The 17,964-nt window shown below is 36.5% G+C and overlaps 1 protein-coding gene across 1 annotated transcript in view; it reads left to right on the forward strand.

The window, feature by feature from the left end:
• LOC139126277 (uncharacterized) overlaps positions 1-17,964 on the forward strand; it is a 73,698-nt gene that overhangs the window by 15,325 nt on the left and 40,409 nt on the right. The window lies entirely within an intron of this gene.

Here is a 17,964-nt window from a genome sequence, read left to right on the forward strand (position 1 = left end):
GATCATATAAGGGACGATTCAGAATTTACTTCCAGGGGGGGTGGAGGATTTTCTATTTTCTGGGTGATTTTTTTCCATGGCCCCCCTAGTAAATTATAGAAAAAATCTATGGCCCCCCTCATCTTTGCTGTTTTTTTTCCATGGCCCCCCCCTAATATATACATGCATGCTCATACACTATAGACATATCCAGTCTAACAAGTTGCAGGAACTGTAGTGGACATTTAATCGATGATATAACAAATCATTTCAGGGTATGTGACTATAAAAAGAATGATTTGCAGGGACTGCAAGTTGCACACTTTTGGAAGGGTAGCAATAAACATATCTGGTTGTAAATTTCTGAAGAAAAGTTAATTACTAAATATGAATACTTTTTTCGTTATGTCTCACTGATACATATGATGCACACAAAGACAAGCAAAGATGTCAGTTAGAAATGGTGAACAGAAAATCAGAGGAGCAGATAATTGGCAAAGTGATATATATCTTGAAGTTTAATGATACATCATTTGCAGATATCCAGATATTTCTGGAAAGTGAGATGTACATGCACAAGTTCAGCATACATTTTCATTTGATGATGCTTAATATTTGCAGACTCACGGTGAAAGTTTTAAACATTAGGAATTAAAATTGGTGAAAGCCAACTTGTTTTTACTTTTCTCTTTTTTCTAATTTAGTTGTCATAAAACCAAGTAGCTGCCACTGAAAGCAACAATGCTGAGGAATATTTTAGAACATTTCTTGAACAAAACACCTTATCAAAAACATGAATTCACATGTTATTCTGCTCATTCCATTAACAATCCAATGTTCATATTAAAATGCAGATAACCCTGTGTAAGTCAAAGTTCACATTTTGTCAGCAGTATTTTTCAAAATTGACAGAGCATTCATATTTCAAATTTTTTAACAAACTTTAATTTTAAAATAGTCGTGATGCGCATGTTTTCAGATGACACGAAACAATACATGCTAATTTGTTTTTTGCCTTTTCTGCCAGCCGCCACTGAGAAATATTTAATTATACATATCAGAATGAATGGGACACAAAAGTATTAGCATCTATACACAATGTGTAAGCCTATCCACATTTCTCCTAGCCTCATACACACTGAGATCACTTCTTGGACTACAGCAAATTTCTTGTGTACACAATATTTCAACAATCCGACACCATAGCATTGATGCAGTGCCACATGATCTTCTGGATGCACATACAGGATTATTGGAATATCAACCCTTTTGTAAATTTTTCACCATATATTTTTGACAGTAATACATAATATTTTTAAGGAAAGGGAACAAGTTCCATCTGTTTTGGGCAACGAAAGGATATTTGTTTTTATGAATGACCATGACAAAGACAATTACATGTTAGACAGATGGTATGTTTTGACCATCTCAGTTGCTGATGGCTTTGATTTGAAGTGTTGAATTTGTAGCACTTCTTCAACTGTAGAAATTTTTTCAATACACAGAACACCATTGTAAAAACATGTTGAAACTTCTGACACCATAATATTAATGTATGCTACTTTCTGAATGCTCACAGTTTTTTTCAAAGCTATATTTCTCATCAAAGATGACAAGGAAACCCCTCATACCATATATTTTCAAAAAGTAGAGAATCTAAAGTTTAGTATGGTAGCAGTAGTGTACTCAAAGGATGAAGTGGGTGTATATTTAGGGTAAAAAACCTCAATTTTGGTATTAATGATAAAAATTAAGTCATAAACTAGACAGTTTTCTGAAATGTAATATTTCACTTGAAAGGAGAGTATTCATGTAGAAAAAACAACTATTTTATTTGGCATTATCCATCCTCATTTTAAAATTGTAGGGGTTTAAGACTGACACTCTAATAATTGATTTAAATCATGATCAGCAAAATTAAAATGCCTCTTATTAAAAATGTAAGAGCTTTATTGCCGAACTAAACCAATTGATAGTTGTTTTGTTACATAGCATTTAAAAAACATAATGTGAAAATTTCAGTAAATTTGACCCAGCCGGAGTGGAGTTAAATTCTTTGGAAATTTTCAAATTGGGAGGAAAAAGAAGCCAAGAAATCGGGTGATTTGCAACATTTGCATAAATTAACACTTCTTTATCACACAACTTTCAACTGCTTTACAAGCTACAATGTAAACCCAACCTTAAAAAGACATTTGCTGTAATTTTTAGCATTTGTTCAATGTTCATCTCTGTGTATCAGCATTTGTTTGTTATTCTATCACTACATAGAACACCAAATGCTGTATTTAGCAACATACCAATGTGCACATAAATGACCATTGTTATTGTTGACAAATGAATTCTAGTCTGGACTTGATCCAAGATCTCTTTTCGTCAAAAAACAACCCTGACTGTTCACTGTATGGTTTGTGTCGACATGCTATTAAAATACTGGACATTTCATGACGGTTCAGGGAGGAGAACAAGATAGTACAGTAGATGCATAAAACAAACCACTGTGAATATTACCGAATTTAGCAGCTAAAGGAGTCAAACTAAACATGTTGAGTTTATCTGTCACCCAGGTAGCGTCTATGGTTCTCTTTTGTAGAGATCAGAAATTCTGGGCAAATATTGAATTGATGTTTTTTTTCCTTGGCCCCCCCCAAAAAGATTGTGGTATTTTTGTCTGCCCCCCCCCTAAATTTTCTTGGGAAAAATGGGTGGCCCCCCCTGAAAATCCTCCACCCCCCCCCGGAAGTAAATTCTGAATCGTCCCTAAGTGGTATGAGTTAGGAATCGTTGGAATTCTCGAACATCTGTTAATCTGTCTGTCTAATTCAGGCAGTAAGCTTATGTATTAAAGGAAGACGTTGCCTTTGTGTGGACGATTGCATGATATTTGTACATACGACATCGACCTATTTTATATGTCTACGAATGTAATACGTTGATTTCCAGCTACTCGTTACGTACCGATTCTTTTCGAAATTGGCAAAACCGTCCTAGACAGCGATTTACCTAACCATTAACAGAAATGTCTTTTATCATTCTTGGGCTACGAAATTGTGGAATATGGAACCGGTACATCCATTAAGACTTGTAAAATTTTGCAGTAAAACTCTGCAGGTACGGTGACTGGTTTCACCATAGAGATGCAGGGCGTGTGGACGGAAATGTTGGGCGACAGTTGATTTAGCGCCAGCGCTCCGTTTTCCATATCGGCGATTGTTCATCTTTAGGCCCCTAAATTCCAAAAGTTTCTTGCCAGACCGGGTTCGGACCTTATTTCGCACCTACTCGCCAAAGGATGTCCCGATATTTGTTATTTTCGCTGATAAAACTCGTATTTCGATTGACATGTGGTAGTATCCGCCGTGTTCAGCTGTGTTGCCACGTCCATGCTTAATATTGTCTTTTTTATGAGCCACAAAGGTGAAAAAATCTTGTAATTGTTAGATTCAGATCATAAAGCAGATCATAAAGCAGCACGATTTCAAAAATAGTGTGCGACCTTCATCTGAGTTTGTTCAGCACAAATCCGAAGTATTAAAGGTAAGATTTGATCTTGTGACCATTGAGGGCGCTTCTTGGCTGCATTGGTAGGTGAACTGAGTGCGGGAACTGTTTTGACGAATTGGCATAGCCGTCCTAGAAAAAGAATGCGGTAAGGAAGTGGATTATTTGGTCAAAACATAATCTGTTATTGGTTCAGTGCATTTTCGACTCTGGACACAAACGTTTTGCTCCTTTGACGGTCGATGAATAGATTATATCGCATCGATACGATCGCTAGTTGTCTCCCATGCCTGCCGATTTTGGGGGGTTCTTGATGAGGTAACCATTTATTTGACCAATGTAGTTATTTATAATGTTCTGTTTTCGGACTGTGTTGATTTAGAACGCGAAATGAAATCATTTAAGGTAAAAAATTCCACGACAAACGAGGACATGTTGAGTGCGAAAATGGCCGCCATATATTTGAATTTAATGTATGCAGACCCCCCACGAACGGCAAATGGATTCTATTGTTCTCGCGGAGCTGCGTCGCGACTGTTTCCAACAGTCAGAATATGCAATTATAAACTCAAGGCGCATTAACTTAAACATAACGGTTGACGTTTTATCGATTGGCGTTCCAACAAGCTATCTATCTGGTGTGACTCTGGCTATAAAACAATATAGCACGTTTTTAGATGATCAAGTCATTATTTCCAAATGACAAGTTAATTCATAAAAGTGTATAGATGTCTACGATCGTCTTAAAGTTAATGTTTACTGTAAACGGAATATTTTCAGCAATACGGTATGTGTATAAATGACAAGCTTTCTATTAGCGGACAAGTGATAGGAATGATTCTATGATTCTTTTTGTGATTAGGTGATAGAAGGGAACTTTCCGGAAAATAATTTAATTATTTATTTTGAACAATTTATTTGCTTAGTTAGACTTGGAGATTTCCTGACGTACACATCAGTAGACTTTCGTTTCGTGAATTTGATAATGTATGCAGCAGAGCTGCAATAAAGCCATTATACAGAGGGAGTCATTTTCTAACAAAATAAGATTTTTACGAACCAATCACTTGTGGATTATTATAAAAGCCTCTTTCCTCCACATTCACGTACTGAGTACCGTAACCTTTTCATTTTGTCATTATTTCTTGTTAATTACTATATTTTATCTCACTGATTTTCGCAGAGCCATAAAATATTTAGCCGAAGGGAAGGTGTTCGGCCCCGCGAAATACATGTCTAAAGTCTAAAATAACGTCAAAAAGACAAAAAAAACATCCTGTAAGCCGGTCGTTTTTTGCCCAAGACAGCCTCCAGGCAAGACCGCCATTTCGGCAGCTCGACTTCATCTGAACTCAATAAAGGGGATAAAATATATTTATCACGTGAAGTATTTGTCACTGATCCAGTCATGACAAAAAGAAAAATGCATTTACCTAAAAAAGATGAAATATAACCATTGTACGAAGAGTTAGCAATTATCCAATACTCTGTAAGCTTCCACGCTAGACGTATACATCTTGTTTACTTGTACAGTCTTTCGGACTGAGTTAAACTGGTGATGTTTAAGCTGAACCGTGGCTCCTATCTGACAACAACAATCGGTCAAATCTTTGGTAAAAGAATTGTGAACAGATTTCTGCGAAATTAGTGACCATCAATAAATGTGTTGATAAAGGTTGGTAAGCTTCGGCACACGTGAGTAGAATACGGTACACGAAAACATTAAGCGCTTGGGTTAATGAATAAATGGTTTAGTATGCATATATTCGACTCAAGTTTTAGACAAATTAATTGAAACCATAGCGAAAATAAATAAATGGTCATGACCATTAATTCATGTTCGCAATGATTTCGTTTATCGTCTCTAAAATCGGGGTCGAATATATGGATAGTCACCCATTCATTCATTATCATTCAACATGTCAATCAATTTAAGTAGTATCTCGTATCGAAAAAAAAATTCATTAAATATGGCGGACTTTGTCCCTTTATGCTGAAATTTAGCTCCAAATTGAGACCAACAGTAGGTCAAATCTTTGTTACAGAAATTGTAAACAGGTTTCTATGAATAGTTACATCATTAAATGGGGACACAGAGGTTGGCAGGCCTCGCCATACTAGACTGCGGTACACAAAAACATTAAGCGCTTGGGTTTCTTGGGTTTACAGATCGATGTTCAGTTTTCCTTAATTGCTTTTATTTTTCGCAGACTATGGGTGTCTCTGCATAGATAATCTAGATACGAAGCTGTTTTCTGCACGTTGAGTGCTTCTTCTCAAATACAATTGATTGCATGAACCGTTGACTGCCTTTTCAATAGAAATTATAAAATATTATATATTGCCTGTGGGTGGAGCCGCTTTGAAAATAATAGATGAATTCATTAAATACAAAAGAGACACAAGGGCTAAGGGCTAAGAGCTAGAAAAACATTTGATGATAAATTAAAACAATGGTAAGTTAGACATGGGAATTTCCACTCGTACAAACCTGTAGACTTTCTTTTCATGAACTTGATAATGTATTCAGAAAAGATGCAATCAAGCCTTTATAGAGAAGGAATCATTTTGTAACACAATAAGATTTGTCTTGAATAAATCACTTGCGGATTGTATAAAAAGCCTCTATCGTCAACATAAGTTTAGTACCGTAATCTTTTCACATTTTTTTACTTCTTGTCAATTATTTTATATAATTACATCGCATTTTTGTCTGTTTGACGTCATCGTGAACGAGTGTTTTTCGCAGAGCTTAAAACTTTGAACTTTGTCAAGCTAGAACTTTCGACCTAACATTTAGATACATTGTCGATGTTATTTCAATGAATAACTCCTAATTCAGTGACTATCTCGCTAAGATTTATCCTCCAGAATTAGAGATTAAAGAAACCACAGAAACGGCCTCTTCTGCTTCATATCTTGATACTTTTTTGAATTTGACTCTAATTGTCCCCTTTTGAGTACTAGGCTTTATGGCAAGAGAAGTGATTTCAACTTTAGAATCATCAATTTCCCACACGTCATCAGTATAATTCCACTCTTACCAGCTTATAGGTTATACATTTCCCGCTTATTCGATATGCAAGAGCAAGTACTTCATATGGTTTATTTGCAAGAGACGTAGCCATATCTCTTACAAACTGTTAAATCCAGGTTACACTTGTCTTTACATTCGAATGCTTTTTGGCAGGTATCGCAAGCTGGTAGATAAATACAATATCTCTCCACGACAAATGATCACTGATGGCATCAGTGACTTTGGGTCTTAGTTGGTGACGACTATCCGTTTGACAACGACTTACAGATTGATATATGGCAGGTGACACATGTGGGGCTAGATACAATTGCAATATTCAAAACACCTGACATCACTTCTTGGTCTTTTGACCAGAGGTCTATGTATCTTTATCTCATGAATTTGACTTTGTTGTGTGTACCGGTGATTTACTGTCAGTTATGTGCTGTTTTGTGCTCATGGCTATTGTATATTACGAATTTTGACTCAGTGTTATCGAATTATGGATTGGTGTGATTGCGATTATTTTTGAGCCGAAAGCGAAACGTTGTTCAGTTCCCTGAAATACAAGAGTATACAATGACATCAAACAGAGAAAATTCAATGGTGTTATATAGTATTACATGAACAGTCTTCAAATTTTTTGTCACGGATTCCCAAATTATTGACACGACATGCAGTGTTGTGAGTTGACGCCCGGAGCCGGGTAAATTACCCGTTTGTTTGCGTTTAATGTCACCTACATTTTACTATCAAAATATTCTATGGTTTGCCCATCAACTTATAGATCGGCATTGGCAACGCCATCGCGCCAACGGAATGGAAATATCTGATTACGAATTTCATGACCTGCTTTCCGATATGTGTCTGCACAGAATTTTACCTACAGAATAACAGTTTCTAGTTAAATAATAACACATGAGAGCGAGGGCAATATCACGATTTTATTGCCTGCCCAAGGGATGGTGGTCATGATCGAAATACTGATGATGCCCGAGCCGTAGGCGAGGGTATACTGAGTATATCGATCATGACCACCAGCCCGAGGGCAGGCAATAAATCGTGATATTGCCCAAGCTCTCATGTGTTATTATTTTTATTACACCGAACAAGCAAACATGCAAAGAAACAAAAACACAAAGACTTCTTCGAGTACAATTCGCCTTCTGAGTCCGGATCTCAGCGTAAAATGTTGTCAGTGCCGGGTCTAGGGTTGCCGCTAAAGTTTGCCGATCTCCTCGGTGGCGTATTCAAATTTGTTGCTTGCATAGTCACTGAACACAGAAATTGCATTCCTTGTTGCCATTTTCGTTCGTTTGCTGTTTACTTGCATCAAAATATCGTCTAACTGTGCCGGTGACAGCTCTGCATGACGTTTCGCAGCCATAAGTTGCCAACTGCAAAATACAACAAGCGAACGACAATTTGTTTTGCGCAGAAAGGATGCGCAGTAAGTAAAATGACGTCATCCATGCTATATCAAATGCAGAGGGCATCATCACATTCGCAGAGGGCATCATCACGTTCTTTTACATGTCACGTGAGTCGTGTTTAACCAATGGCAGTGCACGCTGAATGAGTGAGGTGTAATAATTACCCATATTGCAGCTATTCATTTGAACGTGTTTGAATCGTGTGGTTGACTGACTGACGCACACTTGTCTTGTCTGTCCAATTACAAACATTAATTGGTTAGAAACGTACACTTACGTTTTATAAGGTCAACTTACTATAAAGGCTGCCAAGAAGAGAATGTAGACAATGGGGATGACTTTGACTCTTCAAAAAAGCTCGATCCAAAAGCGTTTCTGGTATGAAACTGTGCATTTTTTTAAGAATCCAAAGTTCATGATTTAAAGTATGCATTTGACCGATCAGTCTCATTAGACTTTCGAGGTGATCGAACTGTGGACTTGCCTCTGTGGGACACCGTAAACGGTAAAGACAGCCGGCACCGTGACACATTAATACCTGGTAATTAGTAAACAGATCAAACATTTCCCAGTGTGAAAGCAGAAATTTATCAGTTTAAAATAACTATATATGTCAACCATTTGACCATTTTATTGATTAACAAGTCATCACAATGCACTATCCAATAGAGTCTTATAAACACAGGAATGGACGGTCAGGTCAGGCCGTTCAGTGACTCCATACCGTAGCCATTGAATAGAAATTGTTTTGTGTGTATCATTTGATCAAGTTATTCTTATATTCCAGACGATACTTAAAATTTGTTGATGTACTGTTAGGTTAAACGTGATCGACTTACCATAATAACATCATGTTTTATCACAAAGTTGTTATGAAATTGGTGAGAATTTGATGCTTTTAGATTCCGATTACTGTACGCACATATGTTTAAAAAAATTAATTTATTTGTCATATGTCTTAATTTGGTGAAGGTTAATTCATATGTACCTGTAGTAATTATATGTGTTACGTTTTAATAATGTTACTGATAGTTTAATCACAAAGTTTTATTGATTTTTAGGCAGAAATGTTACCCTCAGGTGTCAGAAGAAAACTCCACTTTAATTTTTGAATTTCAATTTTCGCCTTGTGGAAGTGGGGGGGCAACCACTCTATTACCTCCTACTTATATCATTTACCATCTACATTTATAACTAATAGGGGCAACACTGGACGTGTGTTTTTAATTCCCGATATAGCTCTCATTTAATGAGAAAAATGACCGATCACCAAGTAGATATGCAAATGAGTTACAGGGTACTTTAATTCATAAATCTGCTCAAGCTGAAATTTTGATACACCGAATGCCATCTTTAGCAATCAGCCATATGAATTCGGTAACGTGAACTTGTCAACCATTGTTTAGCACTGTCCCGACGCCAAGGCAGATCACCTTGCCCATCGGCGAGCGCTGACAGAGAGGTTTCACCGTGCTAGCAATCGACAGCCACAGTACCGGGAGTTATGTAGAATATTTTCAAACGTATTAATTAGGCCTACCTTATTCTTATGGGCCAGATTGCCGTCAGCAGTCTATGTTGGTGTCATAAATCCCGATCCCGGTCGTCAATCTTTACCTATTACGAAATTTGATGTTTACAGTGACATATATCCCGCACTTAGATACCTTCATCTTTTGTCACTTGACGGAAACTCTGTTTTGTTGTCGACTTTCGATAATTCATTCAAAGCGCTGCACTGCCTGTCTTCGCTATCGCTAAAATGTAGGTTTGATTCTCATTGAGAATTAACAGATTGTTTATGTGATGAAGGAAATTATTGTCGTTCGTCGAATTACTTGATGATTTCAACCTTACAGAATGCTTTTCTGCAGCTCATACGGTATTCATATATCCAGCTGAACTTACGTTTAGTTGTAGCCTCAAGATTAAAATGAATTATTTGGAATAGCTAAAGCTCTAGCGCCTCGAAATTTCGTAGGGCCAATCTAAAATTTATCGCATTGTCTTTTTTGTGAGAATATAGAGTATCGATTGTGACAGATCGTCCTCTGCGCGCTCGCGTGAAGTTCCTGTACGTAGAACATTGGTAATATTATCTGTTCTGGTCTCTACGTCACACAGGTGGCGATTAGGGTCAGTTAATGTGATAAAGAACTCAATTCTGCAGATTTGCTAGTCAGTTTCAAACTTATGTTATAAAAGAAAGTCGCAGACGTCACCAGTCTGCCTTTTGTTGTCGTAAAGAAAAGAGTGTATGGCCCCTGTTAATCACGAAATCGTCTTTTCTTCCCAAATTACATCATGCTAATTCTTCACTACTTTTCTGTTTGATGATATCTTGAACTAGTAACTTGTGACATAGAATTAAAAGCTCATCCCTCAATTTCAACACAGGGAACGAATGTGCGCATTTTTGCTGTATCTTTTTCAAATGTTAAGTCCCGGCTAAATAGCCCCTCATAGATAGATAGATAGATAGATAGATAGATAGATAGATAGATAGATAGATAGATAGATAGAGAAATAGGTAGAGAGATAGATATGAAATTGTCTTGCTGTCGTCACACACAACAACACAACATCAAATATTACTTTCAAAATCGACAATGAAATCAAAACAATAATACCAAGGAAGCATGAGTAAAAATGAAAATATAAAATCGCATGTATACAGGTAATTAAATTAATACAATTGCAAAATAAAAATTGCTATCCGAAAGTATTTGAACAGCACGTAGATAAAAAATATTGCTAAAACGTGCGGTATTTACTTTGATTAAAGAACCGACAGCGCTGTCCTGAGGGTAGTGATTGAAATAAATCAAGAGCTGGACGAATGCTGTCATCGATGATGTGTGAGGCCCTATTGGCCACACGCTGCCGATAGACATTATCACGTGGGGGTAAATCAGTGACAATAATCCTCGATGCAGTAGTGTGACAATTCTGTTTAATTGTGCTTTCTGTTGCTGAGATAATGAGCCAAACCAAAAAGCGATCGAAAAAGTTAACAGACTTTCGATCACAGCTCTGTAAAATTGAATTAATATGCTTACTGTTTCCAAATTTCTTCAACCGCCTCAAAAAAGAGGCGTTGCTGAGCCCTTTCAGTGATATGAACATAGTCCGTGGGCTTGAGGGGCCCACCGTTCACCCAACATCTCTACTACATGAGTATTTTTTGTTCTTTAGGACCTGCTGAACAAGAAAAAAGATGTTAACATTGGTTATTTTTGGATGCACTACCTATCTGGGCTGGTTTTTGATTTGCATGTACCGCGAAAAATGGCAAAAATGGGTAGGGGTAGGGGGTACTTTATCCTTCCCTACATTGAGTAAACTAGCAAGAAATAACACAAACCTTACATTTTTGGAAAGTTCAGATACCGCTCTTTATGAAAAACACAACTTTAGCAAAATAAATTTGTGTACATTGAATAAGATGACTTTAAAATGTTTTTTTTGCCAATTTTGAAATTTTTTAGCCAAGATACCATGTAACAATTGTGATTTACCTTTTATAAAGCAAACCTTTGACAGCTTTTTGTGTTTGCATTATTTATTTCTACATATTAAACAAGAAAATAAGTGTTAACATGGGATATTAAACAATACACTACTTCTCTGCAGTCAATTGTGTATCGCGTGTATTGGTATTGGGTGCGCAAAAGCTGGGGGTAGGGTTACAACATTCTTTCCCTGATGAAGTAAACTGGCTTGAAATGCCATATACCTTATAGTTTTTGAAATCTTAGATACTGGTCTATCTAAAATGCATAAGTTTTTAGCAAAAAAGTATGACGTAATAGAATTGGATGACTTTAAATCGATTTTTTTCTGGTAATTCAGTATTTTTAACCGGAAGAAAATATGATAAATATGGTTTCCTTCCAATGAAGCAAATCAAATGGATTTATGGTTGTTATTTACTTATTGCAATGTGCTGAAGAAGAAAATTAATGTCAAAAGTGGGTATTTCCATGCAGTATTGTCTCAAGTTACTATACTTACAAGCTTTGCTATACTGGTTCATCGTGAATGAGCATTTTATTCGTATCTAATGAACTATTAATGCAGAGTCATTTTCTGAGCCTTACTGAGCCTTACTCTTTAACATGACCTGACTTGAGGGGTATCATTAGAAATGTAATTTATTGTTCTTTAAAATGCTATATTGAAATAGGCAATATCTTCTATAATTTTCATGATATAGGACCAAAACTTACCCCATACCCAAACGTTTTATGTAGCAAATTAATGTCTTAATTAATCTTAAATTCTACCAATTACTTACCTAGACATAATACGAAGGGCAATTATTTGTATTAAATTCGGGTGTTTTTTTGCCACAGGAACATGTTAGAAACTTGAAATGAACTTTTGACTGAAAATATTGGGATGCTGTAGCTGTAATAGTCATATTTTGAAGGGTACGCCAAAATCACAGAATTGCCGACTCGCTTACGTTTTTGTAAAACCTTTCTTCTTGTGGGTCGTCTGCTGAGTTTACTCAATGTAGGGAAGGATATAGTACCCCCTACCCCCTACCCATTTTTCGCCATTTTTCGCGGTACATGCAAATCAAAAACCAGCCCAGATAGGTAGTGCATCCCAAAATATCCAATGTTAACATCTTTTTTCCTGTTCAGCAGGTCCTAACGAACAAAAAAAGTACCCATGTAGTAGAGATGTGGGGGTGCATGGTGGGCCCCTCCTGCCCACGGACTAACAGTATTTCTGAGCCATCTTAAGTCATTTGAAATGGTAGTTCCGAGGAACTTAAAACAACCAACAATCTCTTTGGAAGTACCATTAACAACTTCAGGTTCAGGGACAGGTTTGTTCTTACAAAAATCGATGACCATTTCTTTGTGTTTAGAAACATTAAGCTCTAGGTTACTTTCCGAACCCCAACTGACGAGACTGTCAACTTCTTTGCTATATGGAGTTTCATTGGAGTTGTTTATGAGCCCTTCAATGGCAGGATTATCTGCATATTTAATAAATGGAGTGGTTTCATGAGTAGAAACGCAATCATGAATATACAGGAAGTAAAGGAATGGTAGCAGAATGCATCCTTTAGGTGCCCCTGTGTTGAGTAAAAGAGACAAAGACATGACATTTCCTATATTAGCTCACGTGTGTGAATACGTGGGCTACTGTGATACAGATGTCTGTCTGTCTGTCTGTCTTTCTGTCCGTGTGTGTGTGTGCGTGTGAGTGTGTGTGTGTATGTCTGTTTACACGATAACTCAAAAAAGCCCAAACGGATTCAAGTCAGATTTAGTAGACAGGTACCATACGCTACTTGCAAGAACTGATTAGATTTTGGTTAGTGTGGCTTGCATATTAATAAAGTCATCAAATATCGTTTTTTTTTCGTTCAATGGTTTCTCTATAGAGACGGTAATGACAGTGTAGACATATATCAAGAAATACTCCACAAACTTTCATGAAACTTTTCAAAGACGACAATCTAAGAACATTATCATGATACTGTGAGTTTTATGTCAATTATCTGCTCATTTGCATATTTAATGAACTTTTGTTATCAGTGACATAACTCTTAAATTCCTGCACCAAACTCGATGATACTTGCAACAAATATTGATCTGACATATATCTAATTTTCTTAGAAGCATTTGGCAGTGTCAAGAAAATGAACAGCTCATTTGCATATTTTATGAAGTTTTGTAATTAGTCATATAACTGCATCAAATGTGATGAAACCTGCTGCAGATATATAATTGTGGTATATAGCATTTAGTTGTGTGCAGTTAATTAAGGGCTCATTTGCATATTCAATGAACTTTATAATTAATGATATCACTCCCAAATTACAGCATTAAATTTGACGATACTTGCAAAAAATATTAATCTGATATATATCTAAATATACTGAGAAGCATTGGGCAGTGTCAAGTTAACAAACAGGTCTTTTGCACTCCAAAATAACGGCTCCAAATGTGACGAAATCTGCTGCAGATACTGATCCGACAGATAGCTAATTGTTGTGTAAAACATTTAGTAGTGTCGAGTTCATTAAATCTTCATTTGCATATTCTATGAACTTTGTAATTAGTGATATTACTCCAAAATTACAGCATTAAATTTGATGAAACTTTCTACAGATGTTGATCTGATAAATATCCCATTGTACTGAGGATTTAGCAGTGTCAAGTTAATAAATAGCTCATTTGCATATTTCATGAAATTGTATAATTAGTCATATAACTCCAAAATAATTGCATCAAATGTGGTGAAATCTGCTGCAGATACTGATTCAACTGAAATCTAACGTTGTTGTAAAGCATTTAGTAGTGTGAAGTGAATTAAGCGTTAATTTGCACATTTAATAAACTTTGTAATTAGGTATATAACTCTGAAATTACAGCACCAAATTTGATGAAACGTGCTACAGATATTGATCTGATAAATGTTTAATTGTGCTATGAAACATTGAACAGTGTCAAGTTTATTTACGGGTAATTTGCATATTTAATGAACTTCGTAATTAGTGATATTACTCTTAAATTACAGCAACAAATTTAATGAAACGTGCTACAAATGTTAATCTGATGAATACCTAATTGTCCAATGAAGCATTTAGGAGTGTCAAGTTAATTACAGCCCATTTGCATATTAAATTAAGTTATGTAATTAGTGATTAAACTTCGTGAGTACTGTGCGAAGTTGATAAAACCTGCTACATAATGTGATATAACAGATATCTGATTGTTCTGTGAAGCATACTACTACTAATATACCTGTGTAAAACACGTGAGTATATTCAGTTCACATCTGGTATTAATTTGTAATCTGTATAAAGGAAAATCAAGAATCAATAAAATAATAGAATCGACAAAACCGATGTGTTTATGTTTGCCGAAAAGCTTGATCGTGAGTATCGTATTGAAGGCAAAGCTGAAGTCTAAAAACAACATTCAAACACAACTATATGGTTTATCCAAGCATCCAAGTGTATAATGGACACCTATAGAGACGACATCTATTTTGACGATAGGAAAATTGAAAGGGTCAGACTATTAACAGGGATAGGACTTCAAAAATGCTAGAATCAAACGCTAAAGTGTTTTCCTTACAACAGAAGTCAATGTGACTCGTCCGTAGTCATTTCAACAAGATATTGATGTTGTTTCGGGACTGGAACTATGACTGATTAGCTCACGTGCTCACACGTGGGCTAATGTTATACCGATGTCTGTCTGCCTGTCTGTCTGTCTGTCCGTGTGTGCGTGTGTGTGTGAGTGTGTGTATGTATGTATGTATGTCTGTCTGTTTACAACACAACTTGTTATGATTTATATGACCCCAAGATTTCATATTACCACCGAATGCTTCAGCCATTATTCAAAAGTCTGCATTTTGATTCAGGCAGAAAATATTTTTACAAAAATACTTGACATTAAAGTTCAAACTTAACAAGCATCCATGCAGGTATCAAAACTTCAAGGTCTGCACTATTTTTCTTCTGAACTATCTTCGTGGGTAACGAACCCGGAAGCGAATTAGTGCGTTTGTTTGTGAACCGCTAGAACATCTTGCTTACTCGTTGATCTTAAACCAAAGTTCGCAAGGCCGACTGTTACGACGATATATCGACGTGGTAACAAGTGTACATTTTATAAAACAGAGCGGCCTTATCATAACAGTTTTGTCGAGTTGCACAATCCGTCGTGTATACTCTCTGAGGCCGAGAGTAGGGCTTCAAATCGTTTCGATGTATACCAGTACCGTTTTACGACAGGCACGCAAAACTCACCGTCATCCTGGGCTGTAGGCCTAAAAGTCGCAAAAAATTCGTCTTTTAAGATTTTACGGTATCATTATCTGATGGTGTCGATAGTTTTCAGCAGTATCGAGTGTCTGTCAAACTTTTCAGACTCATTTTAATAACTTTATTAAAGCTTTCAAAGGGCTCTGAGACCCAGCAATCGCTCAGGCAAAACTTTTCGACCAAAAATACGCATTCATTTCCGCGAGTGGCGTTTGCCATTCATGTTGCAATTTCTATAATCGAGAAAAAGGTACGATACTTGTCCTTTTAATTAAAAGTATAACTTCACCTATTTCTTCATGAATTCAACAGAGGCCACATTTAAGCAAATTTATTTTTTGAAAAATGTTGAAAAATAATCGCAATCATACCAATCCATAATCCAATAACACTAGGTCAGAATTTGTAAGACAATAGTTGTAAACATAGACACAAAACAGCACAGAACAGACAGTAAATAGACGGTACACAAACAAAGTCAAATTCGTGAAAGAAAGATATATGGACCTCTGGCCAAAAGACCAAGAAGTGATGTCAGGTGTTTCGAAAATAGTAAGCGCATCCTGCCCCACATGTGGCACCCGCCATATATCTATCTGTAAGTCAGATAGGTAGTGGTCGCTAACTAAGGCCCCATGTCACCGATGCCATTAGTGATCATTTGTCGAAGAGAGATATTGTATTTATCTACCAGCTTGCGATACCTGCCAAAATACATACCAAGTATTTTAAAATACTTTAAAAAATACTTTAAAGAAGACGTAGTAAAAAATACTTTAAAAAAGACGTAGTAATCAATGTTTGCATAAAAAATATACATACACTTATGACTGTTTTCAAGGTACTAAGTAATTCACTCTTCTACCACTCGCGTTGGTGAATTTCAAAAGCAATTTTCAGCTCGCCAACCATTTTCAAATCACAATATCACATGCCCTGGTGTAGTGTACATTTGTACACAGTCATGTAGAGAACACCATTCGCAATAGAAAGTCATTAGATACAAACTTTCTCGCTTTCATCAGCCACATGTAGCCAGTGCATGAGCAAGTATTCCCCGGCCCCTGGCTGTTTGACATCATTTTATAGTCTGAGAGAGGGGGATTTGACATGGCTAGAAAAAAATGTCAAGTTCTTCTGTTAGTCCCATAGTTCCCCCTCCCCCGTGGTGGAAAACATTGATAAATATGTGCGCATGACAATGAGGAAGATGAGGGCCGTGATCTTTTTCAGATTCCAGATCATGTAGATGAATGATTCCTGATCATTCACCTACACTATTCTGCATCCATGTGAACAATAGTCCTTTTGAGTGAATACTTACTGACTCTATGGATAAAAGGACACAAAAAACATTCAAAAGCATAGTATTGGTAGAGAAGTTGACTTTAATGGTCGTTAACAACTGCATTTATTGAGGACCGGCAGTTTTCTGTAAGGACCTGAAGCTTTGGCTTGGTGCAGGCCCTGATGACCTAAAGCTCTTTTCTCTTAATTTCCCACAATGCAATATAGTGAACCTTAAATTGACAAAAGTGCACAATTTTAACACCAATGAAAGTACTGGTGAATCTGACTCAAATACTAAAATAAAAAAAAATAACCCTACACTTCAATTGCTACACCTGCCTCAAGACATACTATCATTGGCCCTATGGCAGTAATTTGCGTCACCTCTGTACCAAGCCATATGACACCATATGACATAAAAACACATTCCTGGCAAACAAATTCTGTGCCCCAAAATCGAATATCAGAATACTTTTACAATTGCTTAGTTGTGTTCTTCCCATAAAAGATAATAATTTCACAAATAGCAATCTCACTATATTAGACCCCGGTTTCAGGGGAGAGGCCTATTTTCATCAACTTTTTATGGATATGTTGAAAGATAAACTTCTCTGTGGAAAACTGCTATGAATGGATTTGCACGAATTTTTGATATAAAAGCAAGAAACTGTATGTCTAAAAAATAAAAGTACTGGTTTGACAAATTAAGTTGAATTAGGAAAGAAATTGAAAAAAAGCTATGCCATACCCCTATTCCTGACCGAGTCCAATATGGCCGCCAGCATAGATTTGGGCCCCCAAAGTATACCAAAATCAGTGTCTGAGGAGGTTTTCACATACCTTCATATTTCCGAATAATGTTCGGAGTGATAGAAAGTGCAAAAGGTTGTTATTTTTTAAGCATAGGACGTCATATGTACTGAAATATGTCCTCCTATAGGGCT

Source organism: Ptychodera flava (genome assembly GCF_041260155.1).
Source record: "Ptychodera flava strain L36383 chromosome 3 unlocalized genomic scaffold, AS_Pfla_20210202 Scaffold_27__1_contigs__length_13241970_pilon, whole genome shotgun sequence".
Lineage (NCBI taxonomy): Eukaryota > Metazoa > Hemichordata > Enteropneusta > Ptychoderidae > Ptychodera > Ptychodera flava.